The 14256-nt window shown below is 43.9% G+C and overlaps 1 protein-coding gene across 1 annotated transcript in view; it reads left to right on the forward strand.

Annotated features, from left to right (window-relative positions):
• Positions 1 to 13445: 13445 nt before the first annotated feature.
• CPAP (centrosome assembly and centriole elongation protein) overlaps positions 13446 to 14256 on the forward strand; it is a 127627-nt gene continuing 126816 nt past the window's right edge. The window contains exon 1 of the mRNA XM_075331314.1: positions 13446 to 13530. The gene's annotated coding sequence lies outside the window, so the exon portion shown is untranslated. The remainder of the gene's footprint in view (positions 13531 to 14256) is intronic.

Raw genomic sequence — 14256 nt, forward strand, 5'->3', positions numbered from 1 at the left:
CACAACATTGTGTCCGCTAACTATTCCAGACAATTTTGCACTCCAAAAGTTAAATGGCACTCCTTGCCTTCTAAGCCCTGCAATGCGTCCAGAGTAGTTTTCCACCACATATAGGGTATCGGTGTACTCATGGGAAATTACACAACAAACTATATGGTGCATTTTCTCCTGTTACCCATGTAAAAAAATTAAGAAATTGTGGTTAAAGCAACATTTTTGTTGGAAAAAGTAAAATTTTCATTTTTTTCTTCGACATTGTTTTAGTTTATGTGAAGCACGTGAAGCATTAATAAACTTATTGAATGTGGTTTTGAGAGCTTTGAGGGGTACAGTTTTTAGAATAGTGTCACTTTTTGGTTATTTTGTGTCACCTAGGCCTTTTAGTCACTTCAAATGTGATGTGACTGCTAAAAAAATAGTTTTGTAAATTTTCTTGGAAAAATTTGAAATTGCTGATAATCTTTCTACCTTGGTAACATCCTAACAAAAAAAATTGTTTCAAAAATTGCACTGATGTAAAGTAGACATGTGGGATGTTATTTAACTATTTTGTGCAACATAACTCTAGTTTAAGGGTATAAAAATTCAAAGGTAGAAAATTGTGAAATTTTCAACATTTTTTCAAATTTCCATTTTTTCCCCACAAATAAATGCAAAAAAATATCCTAAATTTATCACTTACATTAAGTACAATATGTACAATATGTCACAAAAAAAATCTCAGAATCACTGGGATCCGTGGAAGCGTTTCAGAGTTAAAACCTCAAAGTCACACTGGCCATAAATGAAGGCAAAAATAGGCTCTGGCCCAAAAAGGTTAAAATGTGTTTTATCTTTTAACATCTTTTTTTAAAAGGATTCCTTTAATCCCTGTCACTAATAACTGTGCTGTGATGTCCTTCTTATGTTGTGTTGAACTTAGTAAAGGGCCTCCTGCATGCATTCTTTTGCGCTTTACAACACTCACCTTTGGCTATCATCTCTCATAACCATGGCTTACGTGTATTGTTAACACACACACAAGAAAAAAATGCATCCATGTCCAAGCCATTTTACTTTACTATTTAAATTTCAGCTATCCAACTTTGGAATTGTGTTTCATATTCTTGCTTGCCTTTGGTTGGTTGTCCTTCCAAACCGACAGCAAGTTGTTTGTTACATCCCCTGCAAATATTAATTTGGTGACCCCAGTACAGTTTCAACACCAAAATTGCATTAAGTCAAACCCTTTGTAGTCTTCCACATCTTTTCTTTCAATCTGTAGTAAAAAAAATGTTATGTGTTCTCTTTTTATATTCCTCACAACAGGGTTGTGCTGCATTGCACGTATAATTTCTCCTGGTCAAATTGACAATATCCCAAATTGTACAACACACCTGGACCAAAATATGAGAGCGTCTCCAGGAGACGCTGATGCCGGACCCCACAACAACTGACAGGCTGAAAATTTCTAAAAGAATTTATCATCTGTGCCAGTTTCCCAAGTATTTGGGAGCCATCAACAAGAAGCATATCCGGGTCAAGAAGCTATTGAACTCAGGGTCACAATTCTATAGTTATAAACAGTTTTGTTCTGTGGGTCTGTTAGGACTGGTAGACAGTAACTATCTGTTTAGAATTGTACACATTGGGGCTTATGGAAGAACAGGAGGTTCACGTATTTTCAATAGAACATGCTTGTAGTGTCTGATCCAGCCATCATTATGATCAATAAACATTTTCAAATTAAGCTGCATGATCTGGCCATCAGACAGTAACTGTTTAAATGCACATCCATAGTATTTTTTTGTACGGAGGATGTGAGGCCAGATGAATAGGAGATAAAAGGTTATGATTAACATTTAGAAGGCAAGAACAGGGGATAGTTAGTCTAGTGAGTTGAGATGATAAGCTTTTCTAAAGAGATGTATTTTTAATGCAATCTTAAAAACATGGGAGCTAGATATTAGTCGCATCGATTGGAGTAGCGCATTCTAGAAAACTGGTGCAGAACAAGAAAAGTCCTGGAGACGGAGGTGTAAGATTCAGATTATGAAGGATGTTAGTCTAAGATCAGAACAAATGGCAATGGCAATAGAGATGAGGGATGAGACATAGGGTGGTGCAACACTGTGGAGAGTTTTGTGAGTGAGAGATATAAGTTTGTATTGTATTCTGTAGCTGATGGGCTGCCAGTGTAATGACTGGCACAAGATAAAGGCGGTGAAGTGGCTGGACAGAAATACAACCCTGGCTACAGAATTCAGAACAGATTGGAGAGAAGAAGGTTTGGTTAGAGGGAGACTGATCAGTAAAGATTTACAGTAGTCCAGACAAAAATGAATAAAAGGTGAGAAATGGTCATAATTCTGGAGAGCTTTTTAAACTGCAGGTGACATGCGCGAGTGATTGTAAATAGGGAATAAAGGAAAGTTCTGTGTGAAATACCATCAAAGGTTACTGAGATTTTGGGTATGGGTAGGTTAGCAGAGGGAGGAAACACAAGAAATTCAGTTTGGGAGAGACTCTTGTTTCAGATAGAGAGAGGACATGGTGTAAGAGACAGCGGACAGACAAACCCTGGTATTTTGTATTAAGGCACGCTTGATGGCAGAAGAGATGTATAATTGGGTGTCATCAGCTGTTAATACTGGAAACCAAATCTGCTGATAGTTTGTCCAATAGGGACAGAGAAGAGGAGGGGACCTAAAAATGAGCCTTGAGGAACCTTGAAGGTGAGGGGAAGAGTAGAGGAGTAAGAGCCCGCAAAGCATAATGTGAAGGAGGGGTCAGAGAGATAGGAGGAAAACCAAGAGAGAGCAGTGTCCTTGAGGTCAATAGAGTGGAGCATGGTGAAAAGTAGTTGGTGATTCACAGTGTGAAAAGCAGCAGAGAGATCCAGGAGAAACAGCAGGGAGTACCGGTCTTTGGATTTTGTAGTTAATTAAAAGGTCATTATAGACATTAGTAACCAGATTGTAAAGAAGAGAATTATCAGAGATAGTGTATTAGCCAAGAGTAGACTCAAAAATTAAATTTCAGAGATAAAGGGATATAGGGAAGATTAGAGACAGGTCTGTAGTTAGCCGCACATTTCTGGTTGAGGGATGTATTTTTTAAATGGAGGGGTTATGACGGCATGTTGGAATGATGAGGGAAAGATACCAGATGAAAAAAAAAAGGTTAAATATTTTAGTTAGTTAGGTCGTAACAGTAAGGAGAGAGACTGAAGGAGATGTGAGGGAATAGGTCACTGGTGCAGGTTGCAGAGCGAGAAGAAGCAAGGAGCCTGGTCACTTCTGTGACAGACTTGAAGATGGAAAAGTGAGCTTAAAGTATGTGAGGGAAGGGAATCCAGGCTCTGAGGGCATTGTGCAAAAATGTCCTGATGGACTTGGTTGTTTTTTTGTAAGGAAGAAATTGGCCAGATCATCAGCGCTGAGGTTGATGACAAAGGCCTGTATTTTAGAGCTCAGAAGGAAGTGGAAGGTTTTGAACAGTCGTTTTGGATTGGATTATTGGCAAGTCATGTGATGAGAGTGGTATAGTAGACTTGCATGGCCAGATGGAGAGCAGAGTTATAGGTTTTGAGCATGAACTTATAATGAATTTAACCTTCTGCTGAAAGTGATTTTCTCCACAGAAGATCGGCACACTTTGAACAGCACAGGAGGACACATGCTTGCAGAGTGTGCCAGGGTTGCTATTGTCTGTATTGGGTCTTTCTGCGTGTAGCTGGTACAGCTTCATGAAGGGCTCTATGCAATATATTATGATACTGTGAAAATGCTGAATCTGGACAGGAGAGGGAAGATGACCCATAGCTTTCTATATGTGGGATAGGTGAAGGTTTCCTGGGTATGGAGACAGTACTTGACAGAAAAGGAAAGAAGGTAGTGGTCAGAGAGCGGGAGAGAATTATTAAAGTCTTGCACTCAGCAGAGCCTGGAGAATATTAGACCCAGTGTATTCCCGTCTTCATGTATAGGAGAGTTAAGCTGTAGAAGGCCAAAAGCTGAGGTTAGAGAAAGAAAATGGGTGGCAGACAGGGAGAGGGGGTTATCAATGGGAATGTTAAAGTACCTCATGATGAGAGTGGGAATATGTCACAGGAATGAAAGTGTGGAAGCCAGGTGTCAAAGTGATCCAGAAACTGACGGGAGGAGCCGGGAGGGCGATACATAACCGCCACTCACATGGAGAACTGTTTGAAGAATCTAATGACGTGGACTTCAAAGCTTCAAAGTAAGGAAACATAAGTGAGGGGACTGATGGGATAACTTGGAAAGCACCTTGTGATGAAAGGAGCAGGCCAATACCTCAACCTTGTCTGTTCTCAGGCCTGGGGGTATGTGAAAATTGTAGCCCACTATATGGAAAAGCAGATTGCAGGATCCAGGTTTCTTTAAGAACTACAAGGTTAAGGGGAATGAGAGAAAGAAATCTTGAACTTAAAGGAGTTTCTTGGATGCTGACCATGAGTTACAGAGTGCACATTTAAGAGTAAGAAACAGAAGAAGGTGATCACTGAATGTTTATAAGATTGGCAGGGTTTCTACATGCTGCAGGATGAATGTTATAAACAGTATATTAGTAAGAGGAGGGCCAAAGTTGGTAGAGATATTGCCAACGACTAGGAGAAGGGAAAAAAACAGAACAAGTAGGTGGTTCAATGATTTGTTAGTGTTTTGTGCGCTTTGTGGTACTAGAGGATGTGGTGTTTGGGAAATGTCTTATTTCTAATTACTAACTAACAATACCTCGCCACATATCTTGTGGTAATAGTGGAGCAAGTGTTTTTTTTAGCAACACCCATTATAGTGTATTTCATTATACATCACCACTTCCAAGTTAATAACTATGCCGCTCCACAATTACAGTTGGTAACAGTATTATCACTCTTTATATATTGGGCGGCACGGTGGCTCAGTGGTTAGCACTGCAGTCTTGCAGCGTTGAGGTCCTGGGTTCAATTCCCACCAAGGACACCATCTGCAAGGAGTTTGTATGTTCTCCCCATTTTTGCGTGGGTGGAATTTAGATTGTGAGCGCCAATGGGGACAGTGTTCCCAATGTATGTAAAGCGCTATGGAATTAATAGCGCTATATAATTGAATAAATTATTATTATTTACACTACTCCTTAATTCTATTGAAACACTGCTTTCTTTGCAGAAATATTTTAGTCTACAGGCCCTCCTGAGCTGTCACATATAATCCAGTTCTATACCTGTGGGTTATTTGCGTCATCACTCACTTCTATTTAACTTGCATTTTAAATAGTCATTTTATTTTTACAGGTGTTAAAATTATCATTTAATTATTTACGGTTTTATGGCACATCTATTTCTTCTGGTCCCTTTCCTCTGGAAAATGTGTAGTATGTGATATACTGTATATTGATGCCATTAAATTAATTTTAAGGGTCTTGTTTTTGCAGATGAGATGTGTAACTCTCGATGGACTGCATGAATGGGCTTGTGGATAATTTTGTAACGAGAACAGACCTCCACTTCGACTCAAACACAAGCAAGGTGGAGGTGGAACACTGCTATTGGCTAGTATTATTAACACGAACTACTGAGGTAGTCATTTTGACTACTTTGCAATATGTATTTCTATATAGGTGTCACGAGTCCAGTAGTTCTAGTGTTAAAGATGAGCTAGTTGAAGGACTTAAAATTAGCTCCCAAACCTACTGCCACTTTCTTCATGCAGTGGTACAGGAAAAAGTTTCCATCTTTCAAGAAAATCATGATTTTTATCCAGGAAAATGCATAGCATATTTTGAAGTCTCCACTGCTTGGCTGCTGGTAATGGCGTTTTAAAGAGTATAGAATAATGACATTACCCCATCCTCACCTAATCTAAAATGTACTGAGTACATGTGGGCCCATCTTACACAGAAGATTTACAATGAAGGAAAACACTCTTTTCTTTGAATAGTGTCTCGGAGACTGTGCTTGGTGCTGCCCAAAACGTTGATCAACAGGACAACCGCTTTTGTCACAAAGCCAAAACTGAAACGTATCCCTTATTGTGGATTATTTCAACATGGAGAATTTCAACATATCCCTAATATTTTGAGACTGTTTGTTTATGAGAAATTAGGTTATATTTTGGATTTCTTTAGAAAATATCAGATTTTTTTCAATAAATTGAGCAATTTTAAACTTTGATTGTTTATAACTTAAATCCAGATAGTCATAAAACACAAAAAGACCATGGAAGCCTGGGCCAGACAGTTGGGGGATGTGGAAGCAGGGAACAAGATAGTTCAAGGTTGGATGCACATGAGAAAGGTGGTAATTAATGAAGGGTGGAGGGATACACAATTCCAGCTGATACATAGGCCCATATATGGATTCAATGTACCTGCTAGACAATGCATAAAAACACTGCAGCACTGCTCAAGCGCAAAATGACAAAAACAGATGTTTCATGGGATATGGTTATATGCGAAAGTCAAAAATTGTGGAGGAAGATACAGGGACTGGTAGCGAATACCTGGGGGCTGAACTGGAGCTGGACCCGATGCTGTGGCTTTTTCATTACAAGGAAGCAGGAGAAGAGGGGAAAGGGGGTCAAGTGGGGTTACCGTGCCAAAATTATTTAACAGTATAGCCATAGTAAGCAAGAGGAGCTTACTGCGCAAATGCTTAGAAGGGTATTTTCTATCTTTGGAGAAGATAAAGGGACAAATTAAGTTTCTGCTCAAGATAGAAAAACTGGAGGCAGAGAAAAAAAATAAACTGAGAAGTTCTTTAAGAAGTGGGGTTTATACAGAAACAATATACAGAATCGGGTATAAAGGCCATAGTTTTGTCCACATACACAGATGGGTACCATCTTGAGGATATTCAGGGTACCCTGGGGAAATTAAAAGTTCTTACATAGGAGGTGAACGCAAAGGTACTGCTATGCATGGGAGCCTCGCGAGAGCGGCAAATGAAGTAGAATGAGTGTTATAGTGGTAAACTTTACAGTTTATACAATAAAGGTTGATGTAAAGTATAGTAATGCAGTTTAAAGAGGTTGAAAACCCTCATAAGCAGGGAATGTATGATGTATGTGTTGTTCATACTTTCCATATTGGGCACTGCCTGTGTGTGTATTTTCAAAATTGAAATAAAGTTTGTGTTTAAAAAATAAAAAAAACACAAAATAGTTCATAAATAACATTTTCCATATGTCTACCTTACATCAACACCATTTGTCAAATGTCCTTTTATTTTGTTAGGACTTTAGAAAGCATAAAAAGTTAACAAATTTGCAGCAACTATTAATTTTTGCACCGTCACCGTACTTAATTCCTGCAGTACTCAGGGTATATGCCATCCAGGACTGGGGATTTGTCTGTTTTAGTGATTTTGAGGTGCTGCTGTGCGTCTTGCTGGGTTAAGAAAGTGACATTATATTCCTGATCATGTCATCTGTAAAGAAATTTTCTTGTGTAAATACTGTAGTGGGGAAAAAGGTGTTTAATAAATTTGACTTTCCCTCATTCTCTTCCATCATTTCACCTGGATTATGATTGAGGGTGCCAACACTACAATTTTTTAATTTCTTACAATTTACATAGCTGAAGAATATTTTGGGATTATTTTCACTTTCTTCGGAAATGAGTGTCTCAGTCTTTGCGGTCTTGCTTTTTATTTTATACACAATTTATTTTTCTGAATATAATTATGTAATGCCTCCTCACTACCCTCTTGCTTTCATTCTCTAAACGCTTTCTTATTGTCATATACTGCGCCCCTTACAGCTCTATTTAGCCATAGTAGTTTTCTCCTATTTCTAGCTTGTTTATTCCCATAGTGTATACCGTATATTGGATACAGGTCATTTTCAAAGTGCTTAAAAAAATTTCCCATTTTCTTTTTTTTTTTCCAAGGACAGTTTAGTTTATGGTACTCGGATCATGTTTTAGCTACTGAAAATTTGCCTTTCTGATGTTTAATGTCATTGTAGCAATTCTACTATGCATCCTATTAAAGGATATGTGAAAACTTATTTTTATGTTATCATTATTACCCAAGTGACACCCCCAACCGGTAGATATGTTAAAATTAAGTCTAGAATTGCTCCCTCCCTCCCAGATGAGTCATGCAAGTGTTGTGAAAGATCATTTTTTTTTTATATTGTCTTTTTTCCTATGCTGGACCTAAATGTTTCTGCCTCCAAATTTATATCAGGGTGGTTGAATTACCCCATAATAATTACTTCTCGAAAGTTCGCTGCCTCATTTATTTGCTTTATGAGGATATTTTCTGCTGCTTCCATTATACTTGGAGTATTATAGCAAACCCTGTATTTTATTTCTCCACCACTCCTTTAACTCCACTGATAAGTACATTTTTATTTGCCTCACATACATTATCATACAGGATGGGTTTTATCGCCAACAAGACAATATATTGTTTGACGATTCCATTTTTTTCTTTTGTGGCAGACAGCCCTGTCTGTTACCAAAATAATTGAACTCTCTAATACCAGCTCCCATACCGGAGCCGACGCTCCCCAGTTATTCAGACATCGTGTCTTGCTGTGGCAGTGCTTCCCCTGTACTGTACTGCCACCCCCTTATCTGTAAACTTATAGGGGTGTGCCAGGTCAGGACTCTCGTCCTTGACACTAGTGCCTCTACCGCACTTTTGCCACTCAGCTTGATGCTTCATTGCCCTGAACTTCCATGCTGCCATCCTCTCCCACAGCCACCCTTTCACCATGTATAAGAGCTCTATGTGACACTGTATATAAGGCTCTGTGTATGAGATATCGGACTTTGTATATAGGGGTCTGTATTGTGTATAGCTTTGCAACACTGTATATACGGGTCTCTATTGTGTATAGGAGCTACGTGATGCTGTATACAGGGGGTCTGTATTCTGTATAGATGTATATAGGGGTCTCTATCATGTATAGGAGCTCTGCAACACTATATAGAGCTCTCTCCATGTCGTACAGAATACATGAGGTCAGACTCTGTATATAATGTCCTCTGTCCACAGTGAAGAGCTCTGTCACTGTACTGCTCTGTGTAGAAGAGCGCTATGTGACTGCGCGAAGAGGCCTCACTTTTGGTGTAAGTGCACTAGGATATAGGGGGTCTACAAGTGCACTTGATGACTATACAGGGGGCTCTCGGTGCACTTGCTGACTGTATACAGGGCTCTCGGTGCACTTGGTGACTGTATACAGGGCTCTCAGTGCACTTGGTGACTGTATACAGGGGGCTCTCAGTGCACTTGGTGACTCTACTGGGGGCTCTCAGTGCGATTGGTGACTGTATAAAGGGGGCTCAGTGCACTTGGTGACTATATACAGGGGGCTCAGTGCACTTGGTGAATGTCTCCTGTGGGCTCTCGATGCACTTGGTGACTGTATACAGGAGGCTCTCGGTGCACTTGGTGACTGTATACAGGAGGCTCTCAGTGCACTTGGTGACTGTATACAGGGGGCTCTCAGTGCACTTGGTGACTGTATACAGGAGGCTCTCAGTGCACTTGGTGACTGTACAGGAGGCTCTCAGTGCACTTGGTGACTGTATACAGGAGGTTCTCGGTGCACTTGGTGACTGTATACAGGAGGCTCTTGGTGCACTTGGTGACTGTATACAGGAGGCTCTCAGTGCACTTGGTGACTGTATACAGGGGGCTCTCAGTGCACTTGGTGACTGTATACAGGGGGCTCTCAGTGCACTTGGTGACTGTACAGGAGGCTCTCAGTGCACTTGGTGACTGTATACAGGAGGCTCTCAGTGCACTTGGTGACTGTATACAGGAGGCTCTCAGTGCACTTGGTGACTGTATACAGGGGGCTCTCAGTGCACTTGCTGACTGTATACAGGGGGCTCTCGGTGCACTTGCTGACTGTATACAGGGCTCTCAGTGCACTTGGTGACTGTATACAGGGGGCTCTCAGTGCACTTGGTGACTCTACTGGGGGCTCTCAGTGCGATTGGTGACTGTATAAAGGGGGCTCAGTGCACTTGGTGACTATATACAGGGGGCTCAGTGCACTTGGTGAATGTCTCCTGTGGGCTCTCGATGCACTTGGTGACTGTATACAGGAGGCTCTCGGTGCACTTGGTGACTGTATACAGGAGGCTCTCAGTGCACTTGGTGACTGTATACAGGGGGCTCTCAGTGCACTTGGTGACTGTATACAGGGGGCTCTCAGTGCACTTGGTGACTGTATACAGGGGGCTCTCAGTGCACTTGGTGACTGTATACAGGGGGCTCTCAGTGCACTTGGTGACTATACAGGGGGCTCTCAGTGCACTTGGTGACTGTATACAGGAGGCTCTCAGTGCACTTGGTGACTGTATACAGGGGGCTCTCAGTGCACTTGGTGACTATACAGGGGGCTCTCAGTGCACTTGGTGACTGTATACAGGGGGCTCGCAGTGCACTTGGTGACTATACAGGAGGCTCGCAGTGCACTTGGTGACTGTATACAGGAGGCTCTCAGTGCACTTGGTGATTGTAAACAGGAGGCTCTCAGTGCACTTGGTGACTGTATACAGGAGGCTCTTAGTGCACTTGGTGACTGTATACAGGAGGCTCTTAGTGCACTTGGTGGTTGTATACAGGGGGCTCTCAGTGCACTTAATGACTGTATACAGGAGGCTCTTAGTTCACTTGGTGACTGTATACAGGGGGCTCTCAGTGCACTTGGTGACTGTATACAGGAGGCTCTTAGTTCACTTGGTGACTGTATACAGGAGGCGTGACTGTATACAGGGGGCTCTCAGTGCACTTGGTGACTGTATACAGGGGGCTCTCAGTGCACTTGGTGACTATACAGGGGGCTCTCGGTGCACTTGGTGACTGTATACAGGGGGCTCTCAGTGCACTTGGTGACTGTATACAGGGGGCTCTCAGTGCACTTGGTGACTATACAGGGGGCTCTCAGTGCACTTGGTGACTGTATACAGGGGGCTCGCAGTGCACTTGGTGACTATACAGGAGGCTCGCAGTGCACTTGGTGACTGTAAACAGGAGGCTCTCAGTGCACTTGGTGATTGTAAACAGGAGGCTCTCAGTGCACTTGGTGACTGTATACAGGAGGCTCTTAGTGCACTTGGTGACTGTATACAGGAGGCTCTTAGTGCACTTGGTGGTTGTATACAGGGGGCTCTCAGTGCACTTAATGACTGTATACAGGAGGCTCTTAGTTCACTTGGTGACTGTATACAGGGGGCTCTCAGTGCACTTGGTGACTGTATACAGGAGGCTCTTAGTTCACTTGGTGACTGTATACAGGAGGCTCTCAGTGCACTTGGTGACTGTATACAGGGGGCTCTCAGTGCACTTGGTGACTGTATACAGGGGGCTCTCAGTGCACTTGGTGACTGTATACAGGGGGCTCTCAGTGCACTTGGTGACTGTATACAGGGGGCTCTCAGTGCACTTGGTGACTGTATACAGGGGGCTCGCAGTGCACTTGGTGACTATACAGGAGGCTCGCAGTGCACTTGGTGACTGTATACAGGAGGCTCTTGGTGCACTTGGTGACTGTATACAGGAGGCTCTCGGTGCACTTGGTGACTGTATACAGGGGGCTCTCAGTGCACTTGGTGACTGTATACAGGAGGCTCTTAGTGCACTTGGTGACTGTATACAGGGGGCTCTCAGTGCACTTGGTGACTGTATACAGGGGGCTCTCAGTTCACTTGGTGACTGTATACAGGGGGCTCTCAGTTCACTTGGTGACTGTATACAGGGGGCTCTCAGTGCACTTGGTGACTGTATACAGGGGGCTCTCAGTGCACTTGGTGACTGTATACAGGAGGCTCTCAGTGCACTTGGTGGCTGAATACAGGGGGCTCTCAGTGCACTTGGTGACTGTATACAGCGGGCTCTCAGTGCACTTGGTGACAGTATACAGGAGGCTCTCAGTGCACTTGGTGGCTGAATACAGGGGGCTCTCAGTGCACTTGGTGACTGTATACAGGGGGCTCTCAGTGCACTTGGTGACTGTACACAGGGGGCTTTCAGTGCACTTGGTGACTATACAGGGGGCTCTCAGTGCACTTGGTGGCTGTATACAGGAGGCTCTCAGTGCACTTGGTGACTGTATACAGGGGGCTCTCAGTTCACTTGGTGACTGTATACAGGGGGCTCTCAGTGCACTTGGTGACTGTATACAGGGGGGCTCTCAGTGCACTTGGTGACTGTATACAGGGGGGCTCTCAGTGCACTTGGTGACTGTATACAGGAGGCTCTCAGTGCACTTGGTGACTGTATACAGGAGGCTCGCAGTGCACTTGGTGACTGTATACAGGAGGTTCTCGGTGCACTTGGTGACTGTATACAGGGAGCTCTCGGTGCACTTGGTGACTGTATACAGGAGGTTCTCGGTGCACTTGCTGACTGTATACAGGAGGCTCTCGGTGCACTTGGTGACTGTATACAGGAGGCTCTCGGTGCACTTGGTGACTGTATACAGGAGGCTCTCGGTGCACTTGGTGACTGTATACAGGAGGCTCTCAGTGCACTTGGTGACTGTATACAGGAGGCTCTCAGTGCACTTGGTGACTGTATACAGGGGGCTCGCAGTGCACTTGGTGACTATACAGGAGGCTCGCAGTGCACTTGGTGACTGTATACAGGAGGCTCTCAGTGCACTTGGTGACTGTATACAGGGGGCTCTCAGTTCACTTGGTGACTGTATACAGGGGGCTCTCAGTGCACTTGGTGACTGTATACAGGGGGCTCTCAGTGCACTTGGTGACTGTATACAGGAGGCTCGCAGTGCACTTGGTGACTGTATACAGGAGGCTCGCAGTGCACTTGGTGACTGTATACAGGGGGCTCTCAGGGCACTTGGTGACTGTATACAGGAAACTCTTAGTGCACTTGGTGACTGTATACAGGGGCCTCTCAGTGCACTTGGTGACTGTATACAGGGGGCTCTCAGGCTGGCACGCTAGATACGACTCCCTCTGTATAAGCGTTCCATGTGACTCCCTATATAAGGTTTTCTCCTTGTATAAGGCGCAGTACGCTTTCTGTGGCGCATCTCTGACAGGAATGCTTTAAAACTGCCCCCCTGACTTTATATCTCCGCTCTGAATGTGCCGCCATCTGTAACAGACGACGTCCTGTACACGGCTAGGCCGGCTGCACCCACACAACCGTTCTGAGGTAAAACCCGCCCTGCTCCGGTCTCCTAGCACCAGCCCGCGCCTGTTTACTCGTCCCCATCCGGTCTACAACGCCCGGGGTGACAGTGTTTGCCCTCACACAGCCCTGACATCAGGAGCCCTGTGCGCCACAGCTTCCCCTGCTCCCGCCGCTAACTACTCCCGAAAGCCTTTGCGGCGGTCAACGTACTATGCGAGAGGGTTGATGGGAGGTGTAGTCTCTTCCCGTTTTTGTCAATGAGCAAACTAGAAAGGCAGAACTACGTTTCCCGTCGTCCTCTGCGCTCTGGTGGCCGGGTTAGCTTTGTTTGCGGAGGACTTGGCAGGAGGACAGGGCAGCCGGGGATTTAACATTTGTTTGAGTCGTTTGGCTCCTGGGTGACTGCAGCGCTGGATGTGCAGGTAATGGCGCATTGCAAAACTGTGCGACTTTTTATGTCTTTGGCTATCTGTTGTCAACTTTGTTACTGAAAGTTTTAACTTTTTGCTTCACTGTAAAGTTGTGATGTTGTCGCTTTGTGGGGCTGATCCTGGCATTACACTGCGAGTCCTGCCATGTGTCCCAGATTATATTAGGAGAAATTGTCGCATCAGTGAGACATTTCCATAAATGTGTGATAACCCTGTGGAGAGTGTGGGCACAAAGCTGTCACCTGTCACTGCAGCTCCAGGGGCACAGATGAGGGCTCTTCAACAGATCCTCTGCAATCTCAGGAGGGACCCCCATATATGCTCCACAGGGGGGGGAGCAGAAATGTCTGTGAACATGTCCCCCAATCTGGGTACTGTCCCCTTAAAGACAACTGTCGCTTATCCCAAATATGTCACTAATGTGACCACCGCTGTTCTCCTGAATCCGCTGTTCTCCTGAATCCGCTGTTCTTCTGAATCCGCTGTTCTTCTTTTGTTCCTGCATCTCCCCGATCTTAAGATATGACCATCTTATCCCTGTGTATAATTCTTGTCTTTTATGCCAACTGGGCGTGGTCTTCATGAAGACATCTATAAAGAAGACTTGAGACTCCACCCACATGGTAACAAGACTAGATTTACATACAGCAACGTGGAGGACGTATCTCTGGATCGGAGAGGAGTAGGAACAAAGGAAGAGCGACGACGGGTTCTGGA

Source organism: Anomaloglossus baeobatrachus (genome assembly GCF_048569485.1).
Source record: "Anomaloglossus baeobatrachus isolate aAnoBae1 chromosome 2 unlocalized genomic scaffold, aAnoBae1.hap1 SUPER_2_unloc_1, whole genome shotgun sequence".
NCBI classification, from domain to species: Eukaryota; Metazoa; Chordata; class Amphibia; order Anura; family Aromobatidae; genus Anomaloglossus; species Anomaloglossus baeobatrachus.